The sequence below is a fragment of the Tachyglossus aculeatus genome, unplaced genomic scaffold (assembly GCF_015852505.1).
Source record: "Tachyglossus aculeatus isolate mTacAcu1 unplaced genomic scaffold, mTacAcu1.pri scaffold_151_arrow_ctg1, whole genome shotgun sequence".
NCBI classification, from domain to species: domain Eukaryota; kingdom Metazoa; phylum Chordata; class Mammalia; order Monotremata; family Tachyglossidae; genus Tachyglossus; species Tachyglossus aculeatus.
Window position 1 is genome coordinate 155948 of NW_024044874.1, and position 14784 is coordinate 170731.

Sequence of the window (14784 nt, forward strand, 5' to 3'; positions counted from 1 at the left end):
ATTCAGCAAGCTGATTCGTGGCTTAATGGAAAGAACATAGGCTTGGGAATCAGAAATCATGGGTTCTAATCCCACATTTTCCATTTGTCAGCCGTGTGACTTTGGGCAAGACACTTAACTTCTCTTTGCCTCAGTCACCTCATTTGTAAAATGAGGGTGAAGACTGTGAGCCCCTCGTGGGACATCCTGATTACCTTGTATCTATCCCAGCGCTTAAAACAGTGCCTGGTACATAGCAAGTGCTTAGCAAATTACTATTTCCTATTTGTTGCTTCCCTCGGGCCTCAGGAGCCAGAACACGGGATGTTGGACCATTTTCCACCTGAACATCTAGAATGAAGTTCCATCCGGATTAAGCAGAAGACAGACGGGGTCTGTGGAGGCGTGGGGGGAGACATGATGTTGCTTCTGGTCGGTTCTGGGTCTGCCAACCTGCTTGTGAGACAACAAGGACTGGGCTTCTTCTTCCGCCTTGGCCGCCAGACCACGATGTTCTCTGCTGCCACCTTCACTGCCACTTCCTTGTATCCAGAGCCCAACCGGGAGCTGGAGCCATGCAGCCTCGCCGGCCCCTTCCAGCTGAGCTTCTAGCCCTACTCTTTCAATGGAGTAACTGTCCTGGCAATTGCCGGAGAAGATTTGTTCTATCGTTGCCTCTGACACATGATTGAGTGAAGATTATTCAATTCACAGTCGGGACAACCCAAAGTGCTGCGTACTAATGGACCAGATGGTCATTGGATGATGTGGCTTTCACGGAGACTGCCTGACGCTCACCAAAACCATTGAAGCAAGATTAAAGATGTACAAACACTCCAACAACAAGACCGTGACCACCAGCGCCATTGAAGCTATGCTGTCCACTATATTGTATTCGAGACACTTCTTCCCGTACTATGTCTACAACATCATCGGGGGTCTCGATGAGGAAGGGAAGGGTGCAGTGTACAGCTTCGATCCCATCGCCTCAGACCAGAGAGACAGCTTCAAGGCCGAAGACTCGTCAAGCACCATGCTCAGGCTTCTGCTGGACAACCAGATTCATTCATTCATTCATTCAATCGAATTTATTGAGCGCTCACTGTGTGCGGAGCACTGTACTAAGCGCTTGGGAAGTACAAGTCGGCAACATATAGAGACAGTCCCTACCCAACAATGGGCTAACAGTCTAGAGGGGGAGACAGACAGCAAATCAAAACATGTGGACAAATGTCAAGTCTCAAAAATAAATGAAAATGAAGTTAGATACACATCATTAACAAAATAAATATAATAGTAAATATGTACAAGTAAAATAAATCGAGTAATAAATCTGTACAAACGTATATACGGGTGCTGTGGGGAGGGGAAGGAGGTAGGGCCGTGGGGATGGGAAGGAGGAGAGGAAAAAGAGGGCTCAGTCTGGGAAGGCCTCCTGGGTGAGATGAGCTCTCAGTAGGGCTTTGAAAGGAGGAAGAGAGCTAGCTTGGCGGATGTGCTGAAGAAGGGCATTCCAGGCCAGGGGGAAGACGTGAGCCTGGGGTCGACGGTCGGGCAGGCGAGAATGAGATACAGTGAAGAGGTTAGTGGCAGAGGAGCAGAGGGTGCGGGCTGGGCTGTAGAAAGAGAGAAGGGAGGTGAGGTAGGAGGTGGCGAGGTGATGGAGAGCTTTGAAGCCGAGAGTGAAGAGTTTTAGCTTGATGTAGAGGTTGACTAGCAGCTACTGGAGAATTTTGAGGAGGGGATTAACATGCCCAGAGCGTTTCTGGATGGGAGATCAGAGAGGTGGCTGATGCAGTAATCCAGTCGGGATAGGATGAGAGACTGAAACAGCAAGGTAGTGGTTTGGATGGAGAGGAAAGGGCAGATCTTGGCGATGCTGCGGAGGTGAGACCGGCAGGTTTTGGTGACGGATTGGATGTGAGGGCTGAACGAGAGAGCGAAATCGAGGATGACACCAAGGTTGCGAGCTTGTGAGACGGGAAGGATGATAGTGCCATCTACAGTGATGGGAAAGTCAGGGAGAGGGCAGGGTTTGAAAGGGAAGATAAGGAGTTCAGTCTTTGACATACTGAGTTTCAGATGGCGGAGAGATATCCATATGGAGATGTCCTGAAGGCAAGAGGAGACCCGAGCCTGAAGGGAGGGAGAGGAAGCAGGGGAAGACATGTAGATTTGGGTGTCATCAGCATAGATATGATAGTTGAAGCTGTGGGAGCGAATAAGTTTACCAAGGGAGTGAGTGTAGATAGAGAACAGAACGGGACCAAGAACTGACCCTTTAGGAACCCCTACAGTAAGGAGATGGAAGCGGGAGGAGGAGCCCATCAAGGAGAATGAGAATGAACAGCCGGAGAGATAAGAGGAGAACTAGGAGAGGACAGAGTCTGTGAAGTCAAGGTTGTATAGTGTGTTGACGAGAAGGGGGTGGTCCACAGTGTCGAAGGCAGCTGAGAGGTCGAGGAGGATTAGGATAGAGTAGGAGCCGTTGGATTTGGCAAGATAGGTTTCAAGAACATGCACAACATGGAGCACCTTCCCTTGACCTTGGTGAAGGCCCTGGAGCTGGTCAACGATGTCTTCATCTCCGCCGCCGAGAGGGATGTATACACTGGGGATGCCCTGAAGATCTGCATCATCACCAAAGACGGCATCCAGGAGGAGACCATCCCGCTTCGGAGGGACTAGCTGCCTCGGAGGTGGGGGACGGGCTGTACCGAACACAGCTGGCATTTTGGCAGCTTCTCACCCGCTTGTAATGTTGAGTCGCTTTGAGATTGTATTAAAAGTGCGAGCTGGGAAGTCCCGGCTATGGCACTCTCTGCAACGTTCCCCACCCCCAAACTCTCAAGTTCCTGCTCCCGAGGCCCGGCCCTCATCCTGGAGATGGAGAGCAGTATGGGGGTGTGGCGCGAGGACTCTGCTATGCACGCTTTGGATAGGCGTGGGACTCCAGGCCCGAAAGGTGACCGGAGGTGACTGTCTGATAAACTCTGGCCAGTTCCCATGAACGCCGGCCTGTAGCCAGCTGGATGCATAATGCCGGTGGGGAGGACCGGAGCAGATGGTGACCAACTCTATTGTCAGGACCCTCGAGATGCTACCTACCTGTTGGGGGAATTGCCTTGGGGTCAAGCCCGAGTGGATTTTGTATGAGTAGGCTCCATGCTGATTTCAGCAATTTTTAGAGATTGTGGCTGTGGCAACCTGCCAAAATCAATGGTTCGCAAGGCACCAAAAATGTCAGGCAGAATCCATGGGAGATTCAAGTTCTTGTCCCGTCTGGCTAAAATGAGCTGCATTTGGGCTCCCATCCAGGGATTATGGAGTGGGATGGGCGTGGGGAGGAAGCTTCTCACATGCAGGACTTTGAAAATCGAGGTCTCTGGCCCTTTGCTGGCAGGATTACCGAGTAGGAACGTGGATCCTCACTGTAGATGTCGGCCCTTGCCACCTCAGGCAGACCCGTCTGATGAGGGTATAGCCCAGTACTCTGCCCACAATAGGCATCCAGCTCAATGCTCTGCCCAGGGGAGGTGTCCAATCTGGTGCTCTGCCCGTAATGGGTGCTCAACAGTTAAAGATACTGATTCCCTTGTTCCTCTGCTCACTCCCAGCCCTGTTAGTGGGGGAGGCTGATTGAGCATGGTGTGTGCATGGGTTGGGGGAGATTCTATGCTGAGGATCAGTGTGGTGTGGTGTTCAGCTGGGGCTGCTGATGGTTGCTTACTCAAGTGGCTGAGAAAAGGGTCTGAGGTAAAGGTGGGGAGGGAGCAGGTATGGTTTTATGGGTGAAGGAAAGGGTGATGGAAGGGAGAGATAAAGAGGGGCCACTGCCCTCTGAAAGCATGGGAAGTGGATGAGGGCTAAGAGGCCAGGGCCAGGGGTCAGTGAACCTGGGTTCTAAACCTGGTTTGGCTTGGCCTCCGTTTTCTGTGCTAAAATGAGGATAATAAACAGCATGGTGGGAAAATCACAGGCCTGGGAGTCAGATGCCCTGGAATTTTTAATCCTTGCTTTACCACTTGTCTACTGCGTGATCTTCGTTAAATCCTTTTACTTCTCTGTGCCTTAGTTTCCTCATCTGTAATATGGGGATTTAATCCTATGCCCTCATACTTCAACTGTGAGGCTCATGTGGGACTGGGACTGCATCTAGCACTTGGCCCACGTCCTGCCTCTGGCCTGGAATGCTCTCCCTCCACATATCTGCCAACCTAACTCTCTTCCTCCCTTCAAAGCCCTACTGAGAGCTCACTTCCTCCAGGAGACCTTCCCAGACTGAGCTCCCCATTTTTCCTCTCCTCCTTCTTCCGTCACCATCGCCCCCTTTCCTCCCTCTGCCCTACCCACTTCCCCTCCCCACAGCACTTGTGTATATCTGTACATATTTATTACTCTATTTTATTAATGATGTGTATGTAGCTATAATTCTATTTATTCTAATGGAATTGACACCTGTCTACTTGTTTTGTTTTGTTGTCTATCTCCCCCTTCTAATAATAATAATAATAATGACATTATTAAGCGCTTACTATGTGCAAAGCACTGTTCTAAGCGCTGGAGAGGTTACAAGGTGATCGGGTTGTCCCACGGGGGGCTCACAGTCTTCATCCCCATTTTACAGATGAGGTAACTGAGGCACAGAGAAGTTAAGTGACTTGCCCAAAGTCACACAACTGACAATTGGCAGTGCGAGGATTTGAACCTGTGACCTCTGCCTTCAAAGCCCGTGCTCTTTCCACTGAGCCATGCTGCTTCTAGACTGTGAACCCATTGTTGTGTAGGGACCATCTCTATATGTTGCTGATTTGTACTTCCCAAGCGCTTAGTACAATGATCTGCACACCATAAGCGCTCAATAAATACGACTAAATGAATGAACAAATGCTATTATTATTATTATTATTGTTATTATTATGATTAACCCTCAGTAAAACAATATGGCTTCTGTTGGGAGCTCCTGTGTGCTGTGAAATTCATCAGTCAATCAATCATATTTACTGAGCACTTAAAGTGTTCCGAGAACTGATGATGATGATGGTATTTGTTATGTGCTTACTATGTGCCAAGCACTGTTCTAAACGCTGGGGTAGATACAAGTTAATCAGGTTGTCCCACATGGGGCTCACAGTCTTCATCTCCAATTTACAGATAAGGGAACTGAGGCACAGAGGACTTAAGTGACTTGCCCAAGGTCACACAGCTAAGTGACAGAGTTGAGATTAGAACCCAGGACCTCTGACTCCCAAGTCCGTGTTCTTTCCAGTAGGCAACGCTGATCCTCAAGCACTGTACTAAGTGTTTAGGAAAATACAACAAATGTGGTAAACATGTTCCCTGCTCACATTGAGCTTACAATCAAGAGGGGGGAAACCAATATTAATTATAAATAAATAAATTACAGTTAGGTACATAACTTCTGTGGGGCCGAGGGAGGGGTGAATAAAGGGGGAAAATCCAAGTGAAATGCTACCAATGGTACTAGCCATGTTGATTGATAAACTCTGAACTAAGTGGAAAGAATACCAGATTCAGCGTGTCTAAGCACTTAGTGCTTAGTACTTAGTGCTTTCTGCACAGAGAAAGCACTCAGTAAATACCATTGACTGATGGATAACCCTTGGCCGAAGGTAGGGTATAATACAAGTCACTTGGCTTGATTTTTCTTTCTGTCAAATGGGACCACGATGTTTCACGAATGGGTGAAATATTAGGTAAAGAAATAAAGTAACGGGTTCCATGGGGAAAAAATGGTGCCAAAGAAATTAAATTATTTTTATCTTTTCAGGTAAACCAGTTCTCTGTTGTACATGCTCACCGGTATGTTCATCACCAACACTGAATCAATGGAAAAAAAGGAAATATGTGACCGAATTAATTCTCTTGGGACTTATCCAGAATTCAGAGTTGCAGAATCTTTTATTTGTTTTGCTCCTAATCATCTACCTGGTTACTCTTTTAGGAAACCTGCTTGTGGTCATAACCATCAAGGCCAGCCAGAATCTCAGCTCCCCTATGTACTACATCCTCTGTTACTTACCTTTCATACATGCCTTCTACCCCTCTTCTACTACTTCCAAAATGATTTTAGACTATCTGTCTGCCAGGAAAGCCATCTCCTATGATTGCTGTATGGTCTAGCTCTTTCAATCACGCTTCTTTGGAGGGACAGAGGTCATCCTTTTCATTTTGCTGGCCTTTGATCATTATATGGCCATCTGCAAACCCCTGCACTATTTGATCATCATGAACCGGCAGGTGTGTACCCTACTGGTTGGGGTGGCCTGGGTAGAGGGCTTCTTTCATTAAATAATTCAGATTTTCTTCCTATTCCGGCTGCCCTTAGTAGTCTCAATATCATTGATCATTTTTTCTGTGACATGTACCCCTTGTTGGAACTTGCCTTCATAGACACCTACGTCGTGGGCCTGTCGGTGGCTGCCAATAGTGGCCTGATCTACACTGTCTGTTTCCTCATGTTTGTCATCTCCTATGTGGTCATCTTGAACTCCGTAAAAGGTTATAGTTCAGAGAGAAGGCACAAAGCCCTCTCCACTTTTGGCTCTGACGTCACGGTTGTCATGCTGCTCTTCGTTCCCTGTATCTTCAGCTAAATGAGGCCTGCATCCACCTTCCCCATGGATAAAGCAGTGGCCATATTCTACGTTTTCATTACTTCCATGCTAAAACCATTGATCTTCACTGTGAGAAATATGGAGGTGAAAAATGCTGTGAGGAAATTATGGAACCAAATAATGACTTCAGGAGAGAAGTGATTCACTTTCTGAGAATTATGTTGTCGGTTTTTTCAGTGGGAGAAGGAAGAAACCAGCGGCATCTTCAGATGCTTTAAGGAAAATCACTGTGCCATAATCTCTTCTAAAAGAACGGTACTTGAAGGTTTTAATGTATTCTGAATTGGCGGATCAATGAATATCATTTCCTGTATGTGTTTAATAAGTCTTCCTTCTCATTATACACATTGATTAAAAACTGCTTTCAGTACATTCTAGTGGAAATTGGAATGCTCTTAATGGAAGAGAGGAAGGGAAAACAGATAATTTTGGGAGATTGGAGAACACTCAGGATTATATACTCAATAAACGAAATAAATATGTCCAGGGTGTCATTGCAATGACTTAAACCACGAAGGAAAAGAGAGGTTTTTATTGGGATTTGGATAGACTTGATGCAGCAGAGTCAGCATTCTGTGATGAAGAAAAAGAGAGGAAACCTTAGGGACCACCAGGACCTGGGAAAATCAGAAAGAATGGCCCATGCCTGCCCAAGTGGGCCCTGAATCAGCTTTTTAATCACGAAAATAGCCACCCACTTTCAGATGAAACAAGACCCATCTTGACTATACTCCAACACAGTATTACTCTTTGACAGTGAAACCTAAAAATGATTCAGATTATTGTTGCTATACATGATGTAGAATGCTAATCTGACCATTACTAAACACAATAATAATAATTAGAAGAATCATGGAAAATAATGAAAATTGTGGTATTTGATAAGCCCTTATTAAGTGCCAAATGCTGTACTGAGCCCTGGAGTAGACACAAGCTAATCTGGTTGGACAGTGCTGTCTCACATAGGGTTCACAGTCCAAGCAGGAGGCAGAACCTCCATTTTACACTTGAGGAAACTGAAGCACCGTGAGGTTAAGCAACTTGCCCACGGTAACACAGGAAACAAGTGTCAGAGGCAGTATTAGAATTTATGTCTTCTGACTCCCAGGCCTGTGGTCTTTCTACTAGGCCATGTTACTTCTCCAAATCCAAGTACCATAAGGTACCAAAAATATTAGTTTAATTGTGCTGATGGTTTGATGTCCATCTTCTGAAGAATTAAATTACCTGCAAGAGGCTTAATGATGACCTTCGGTAACCCTTTCAGAACAAAGAATACCGTGTGTCATTACCAATGACAACATCACTTATTTTTCGATGTGAGATATTACCTTGGGAAGTATCTCAAGACATATACTCTATTACTTGGTATAATCTGTAATTTAAATTGCAAGCTAGTTGAGGGCAGGGATTTTCATTTTATGTGAGAAGCAGCAGGCATGACCTAGTGGAAATAGTACTGGTCTGGGAGTCAAGCGACCTGAGGTTTAAATCCCTCTTAAACCCTGTAAATCCATATTACTCCCTCACAGAGATCTCCGTTCTCTTGACCCCATCCATCTTCTGAGCGCCTCACACCCCACCTCGCCTCCCTCTCCTCTCTACCCAAACTTTATGATCAGATTACTGTGCTCAACTCTACCCGTTCTACTCAGCAAGACTCACTCGCTCCCCTTTCCCTTTGCCGCTCTTGTACCACTAACCCACAGCCCTGGATCACTGCCACTGTCCGCCTCCTTCGCTCTTATGCTCGAGCTGCCGAATGCTGCTGGCGAAAGTCTAAACACCGTGCCAACCTCGTTCACTTCAAGTGTATCCTTTCCTGACTTAGCTCTGCCCTCTCCTCTGCCAGACAAAACTATTTCTCCTGCGTTATTGACACCCATACCCATCATCCCCGTCAGCTCTTCCATACATTCAACTCCCTTCTCAGGCCTCCGGTTTCTCCCCCTCCTCCTTCCCTCACCCCCAAGGATCTGGCCTCCTACTTCATTAATAAAATTAAATCCATTAGGTCCGACCTCCCCAAAGTCACTCCCTCCCCTTCTCCAATCCCCCGGCTCTCAACACTCTCTGCTACTCTCCCATCCTTCCCAGCAGTATCCTCAGAGGAGCTCTCCTCCCTCCTCTCAAGTGCTACTCCGGCCACCTGTGCTTCTGACCCCATTCCCTCTCATCTCATGAAATCTCTCGCTCCGTCCCTTCTCCCCTCCTTAACTTCCATCTTCAACCGCTCACTCTCCACTGGTTCCTTCCCCTCTGCCTTAAAGCATGCCCATGTCTCTCCCATCCTAAAAAAACCCTCTCTTGATCCCACCTCATGTTCTAGTTATCGCCCCATCTCCCTCCTACCATTCCTTTCCAAACTCCTTGAACGAGTGTCTACATGTGCTGCCTCGAATTCCTCAACACCACCTCTCTCCTTGACCCCCTTCAACCTGGCTTGTGTCCCCTAAATTCCACGGAACCTGCCCTCTCTAAGGTCACCAATGAACTCCTGTTTGCCAAGTCCAACGGCTCATACTCTATCCTAATCCTCCTTGAACTCTCGGCTGCCTTCGACACTGTGGACCACGCCCTTCTCCTCAACACGCTATCTAACCTTGGCTTCACAGACTCCATCCTCTCCTTGTTCTCCTCTTATCTCTCTGGTCGTTCATTCTCAGTCTCTTTTGCAGGCTCCACTTGCACCTCCCGTCCCCTTACTATTGGGGTTCCCCATGGTTCAGTTCTCGGTCCCCTTCGGTTCTCGATCTACACTCACTCACTTTGTGACCTCATTCACTCCCTCGGCTTTAGCTATCATATCTACGCTGATGACGCCCAAATCTACATCTCTGCCCCTGCTCTCTCCCTCTCCTTCCAGGCTCGCATCTCCCCCTGCCTTCAGGACATCTCCTTCTGGATGTCTGCCTGCCACCTAAAACTCAACATGTCCAAGACTGAACTCCTTGTCTTCCCGCCCAAACCCTGCCCTCTCCCTGACTTTCCCATCACTGTGGACGGCACTACCATCCTTCCCGTCTCACAAGCCCGCAACCTCGGTGTCATCTTCGACTCCGCTCTCTCATTCACCCCTCACATCCAAACCACCACCAAAGCCTGCCGGTCTCAGCTCCGCAACATTGCCAAGATCCGCCCTTTCCTCTCCATCCAAACCACTACCCTGCTCGTTCAAGCTCTCATCTTATCCCGTCTGTACTACTGCATCAGCCTCCTCTCTGATCTCCCATCCTCCTGTCTCTCCCCGCTTCAATCGATACTTCACGCCGCTGCCCGGATTGTCTTTGTCCAGAAACGCTCTGGGCATGTTACTCCCCTTCTCAAAACTCCCCAGTGGCTACCAATCAATCTGCGCATCAGGCAGAAACTCCTCATCCTCGGCTTCAAGACTCTCCATCCCCTCGCCCCCTCCTACCTCACCTCCCTTCTCTCCTTCTACAGCCCAGCCCACACCCTCTGCTCCTCTGCCGCTGATCTCCTCACCGTGCCTCGTTCTCGCCTGTCCCGCCGTCGACCCCCGGCCCACGTCATCCCCCTGGCCTGGAATGCCCCTCTGTACATCCGCCAAGCTAACTCTCTTCCTCCCTTCAAGGCCCTACTGAGAGCTCACCTCCTCCAGGAGGCCTTCCCAGACTGAGCCCCTTCCTTCCTCTCCCCCTCGTCCCCCTCTCCATCCCCCTGTCTTATCTCCTTCACTTCCCCACAGCACCTGTATATATGCACATATGTTTCTACATATTTATTACTCTATTTATTTATTTATTTATTTTACTTGTACATATCTATTCTATTTATTTCATTTTGTTAATATGTTTGGATATGTTCTCTGTCTCCCCGTTCTGGACTGTGAGCCTACTCTTGGGTAGGGACTGTCTCTATATGTTACCAACTTGTACTTCCCAAGCGCTTAGTACAGTGCTCTGCACACAGTAAGTGCTCAATAAATACGATTGATCGATTGATTGATTGATTCTTCCACGTACCGTGTTACCTTGGGCAAGTCACTATTTTTTACTATTTTTGAGGTACTTATTAATACTTCTACTACTACTACCACTACTCCTCATAATAATGGCATTTATTAAGCATTTACTATGTGCAAAGCACTGTTCTAAGCGATGGGGAGGTTACAAGATTATCAGGTTGTCCCTCGTGGGGCTCACAGTCTCAATCTCCATTTTACAGGTGAGGTAACTGAGGCACAGAGAAGTTGTGACTTGCCCAAAGTCACACAGCTGACAATTGGCAGAGCCAGGATTTGAACCCATGACCTCTGACTCCAAAGCCCATGCTCTTTCCTACTGAGCCATGCTGCTTCTCAAAGTGCTTTTATTAAGCACTTACAATGTTCCAAGCACTGTACAAACACTGGGGTGGATACCAGATTATAATAATTACGATATTTGTTAAGTGCTTACTATATGACAGGCACTGTAGTAAGTGTTCGGCACTGTACTAAGCTCCGGGCAACAGAGCGCTGGACTCAGTCCATTTCCCACATAAGGCTGATAGTCTAAGTAGGAGGTGGTAGGATTTGATCCCATTTTACTGATTGGTAATTGAGGTACGGAGAAGCTCAATGACTTATCCAAAGTTACACAGCAGACAGAGCCAGGATTAGAACCAAGTTCATTTGACTGCCAGGCCCGTTCTGTTTCCTCCAGGCCAGCTTCCTTCCTATTTAACTTCACTGTGCTTCAGTTTCCTTATCTGTAAAAATGGGAATACGATCCCTGTCCTCCTTCTGTCTTAGACTGGGAGCCTTATACGGGACTGGAATTGTGTCTGATCCGCTTACATTGTGGTAATGTAAAGCAGAAGCTCCGGACCATTGGCTTTAAAGCATCCCATCACCTTGCCTCTTCGTACCTCACCTTGCTACTCTCCTATTACAACCCAGCCGACACACTTCATTCCTCTTATGCCAACCTTCTCTTTCTACCTTGATCTCATCTATCTCGCTGCTAAACCGTCACCCATGTCCTCTTCATGGCAAGCCACTTAACTTCTCTGTGCCTCAGTTACCTCAGCTGTAAAATGGGAATTACGACTGTGAGACCCAGGTGGGATAAACTGATTACCAGCCCTTAGAACAGGTCTTGGCACATAGTAAGCGCTTAACAAATACTGTCATCATCATCAACATGTCCTACCTCTGGCCTGGAATGCCCTCCCTCTTCCTATCCAACAGACATTTACTCTCCCCACTTTCAAAGCCTCATTGAAGGCATAACCCCTCCAAGAGGCCTTCCCTGACTAAACTCTCATTTCCCTCTTGACTTGCTCCCCTCATTCATCCCCCATAGCACTTATGCACACATCCGTAATTTATTCATTTATATTAATGTCTGTCTCCCCCCCTAGACTGTAAGCTCAGTGTTCACAGGGAGTGTGTCTGTTATATTGTCGTGTTGTACTCTCCCTAGCACTTAGTACAGTGCTCTGTACACAGTTAGCTTTCAATAAATGCTACTGATTGGTTGACTGACTGATTACATCTACTCCAGTTTTTTATATGGTGCTTGGCTCCCTAGTAACTATCATTCCTATAATTATTTTACTATCCCAAGTGCTTAGTACAGTGCTTTGTACTCACACATCCATGACATGTATGTATATATATCTTTATACTCGGTTGCTTCCCTTACCTGTAATTTATTTTAATGTTTATCTCCCCCACTCTATTGCAACCTCCTTGAGGTCAGGGATCATGTCAACTCTTCTCTCCTAGGTACTTAGCTCAGTGTGCTGTCCAAAGTAAATGCTCAATAAATACAGTTGATTGATTGTTCTGTATACAGCAGACACTCAATAAATGCCAATAATGAATTGATTGAAGAAACACTGGGCTTCACTGCTATGGACATATCAAAGCTATTCCTTCGGTTCCCTGTAGACTGTGAAATTGTTATGGGCAGGCAATGTATTTGTTGTTGTACTCTACTTTCCTAAGTGCTTAGTACAGTGCTTTGCACACAGTAAATGCTTAATAAATACCATTGAATGAAGTAATGAAAGTTCAGCTGCTGTTGCTTTATCGGGGCATTTTTAGTGTATCTTCAATACCTAGGAAATATGAAATATTTTGCCCAGTCAGATCTCCTTTAACGAGGTAACAGGACACAATCAGGCACGTGTCCACTATTCAAATAACTTGTTGCTTATTTCATATCTGCTAGGCCTATGGATGCATTCATCCTTGAAGAATCTCTGCAGATGTTACATACCATATCAGAATGGCATAGAAGGTAGAAAATTCCCTGGGCACTGACAAAATCCTCAGTAAATTCAGCCAGGGGAGACATACCACTGTGAGAATGATTAAACTCTGTTGTTGCTGTTGTTGTTGAGAATGGATTAAGGTCATTCATATCATTGTGTTCAACTCCTTGTGAACATTTCCTATAAAGTTCTCTTCAAGGAAACGGAAGTGAAACTTCCCAAGGTAAGTTAAATCCCCCAAATGGGGACATGCATGTTTGTTCCAAGAAAAATCCAATTTAGTCATTTTGTTTTGTCAAACCTTCTTCAAAAAGACGATTTGGCGCCATTAAAGGTATGGTATTCATCAAACCCTTGGATGTTTATGGAGTTTGCCCTGGAAGTGAAAATGATTTTCTGAAAGCTTCACAGGAATGGAAGAATGGATTTCTACTACAAGAGATTGAAAAAATCCTTTTCTGCTGTTTATGGTCTCCCAGAGCTATGGATGGGACATGTTTCCTAAATCACCACCATAGGATAAAAAGGTATTAGGTAAAATGTAAAGGTTTTTCTTGTATTAGGTCTGATAGCATGGTCTCCAAGACAAAAGCAGAAATAATTGAGGCCACAGGGAAAGATTTATAGAAAGGATTAGTAAAATAGGTCTCTATAAACAAGGCCCTCCATTTACAAGAAATAATCTCCTTATCTATAGAAGGTAGTTTGCCACCTAAGCTATTCAAAGCTAGAGAAATAACATCGTCATCTTTGGAAGTAGCAAAAGATGCGTCTCCCCAGTTCGACTTGCTTTTTGAGTTTTAGTCTTCCAAATAATGTGTCACAAGTTTCTCCTCTCATTGAATCTACTTGAACAAAATCTCTTGAATGTGTTTAGTGGTGTATGGCTGTTTAAAATATGTTGATATGAATATTTTTTTTCTCAGCCTCTTTGTGAAGTCAGAACTGCAAAACCTCATAGTTCTCATGGCAGGTCCCAGGGAAATTAAAAATTCAGCTCAAGCTATGCAATTTGAGAAAATTTTTCAGGTACGTTATGGACAATTCATATGTTTGTTGAATCCAGCAAAGACATTCTTCACACTTCTGTAAGATCATTGTTGGCAGGATAAGTGTACCACCTGCTTGTTATGTACTTCCTAAGCTGTTGAACAGGAGAGCTGTGTATCCTAATGGAAGAAAATGGTCCCGGGAGTTAGAAGGCCTGGGTTCTAATCCCAAATTTACCAATTACCTTCTGTATGACCTTGGCCAAGTCACCTAACTTCTCTGGGCATCAGTTATCACATCTATAAAATGGGAATTAAAATGGTGAGCCTTGTGTAAGACAGGGACTGGGACCAATCCAATTATCTTGCATCTATCCAAGCACTTAGTACACAGCCTGACACGTAGTAAGTGCTTAACAAATTCCATAAAAATTGCATAAAAAGCATAAAACCCAAAACAGGGAATTACTGCTTTCTTGTCACTATTTTATCCACTTGCAAAATGAAGAAATGAACAAAAACATATTAGAAGTTCAGAAATTAAGTTTGGCAAGGACTGTATATTCTAAAACATTTGGACAATATCAGAATTCTGGAATTATTTGATGACAATACTAGAGCACCGTAACAAGGAATATTTTTATCTCAGGTACAGGTATTTCATTTGCCATATTTATAATTCAATCAATCAATCAATCATATCTTTGAGCGCTTTCTGTGTCCTTTCACTGTACTAAGCATTTGGGACAGTACAATATAACAGAATTGGTAGACAGGTTCCCTGTCCACAAAGTGAAGACAGTCACATAGCATTGTAGATAATCTGTTTGAAAGTTAAAATTTCATGCATTAGCTTTTGAAAATTTTTCATGCTCTAGTCAGAGACAGGGAAGCTTATTGTTTTAACTGAGCTGGCTACCTGAATGTGAATTCACTGATGCAGCAAGGACATT

At 45.5% G+C, this 14784-nt stretch overlaps 1 pseudogene; it reads left to right on the forward strand.

The window, feature by feature from the left end:
- Positions 1-396: 396 nt before the first annotated feature.
- LOC119923166 lies at positions 397-2667 on the forward strand (annotated as a pseudogene).
- The last annotated feature ends 12117 nt before the right edge of the window (positions 2668-14784 follow it).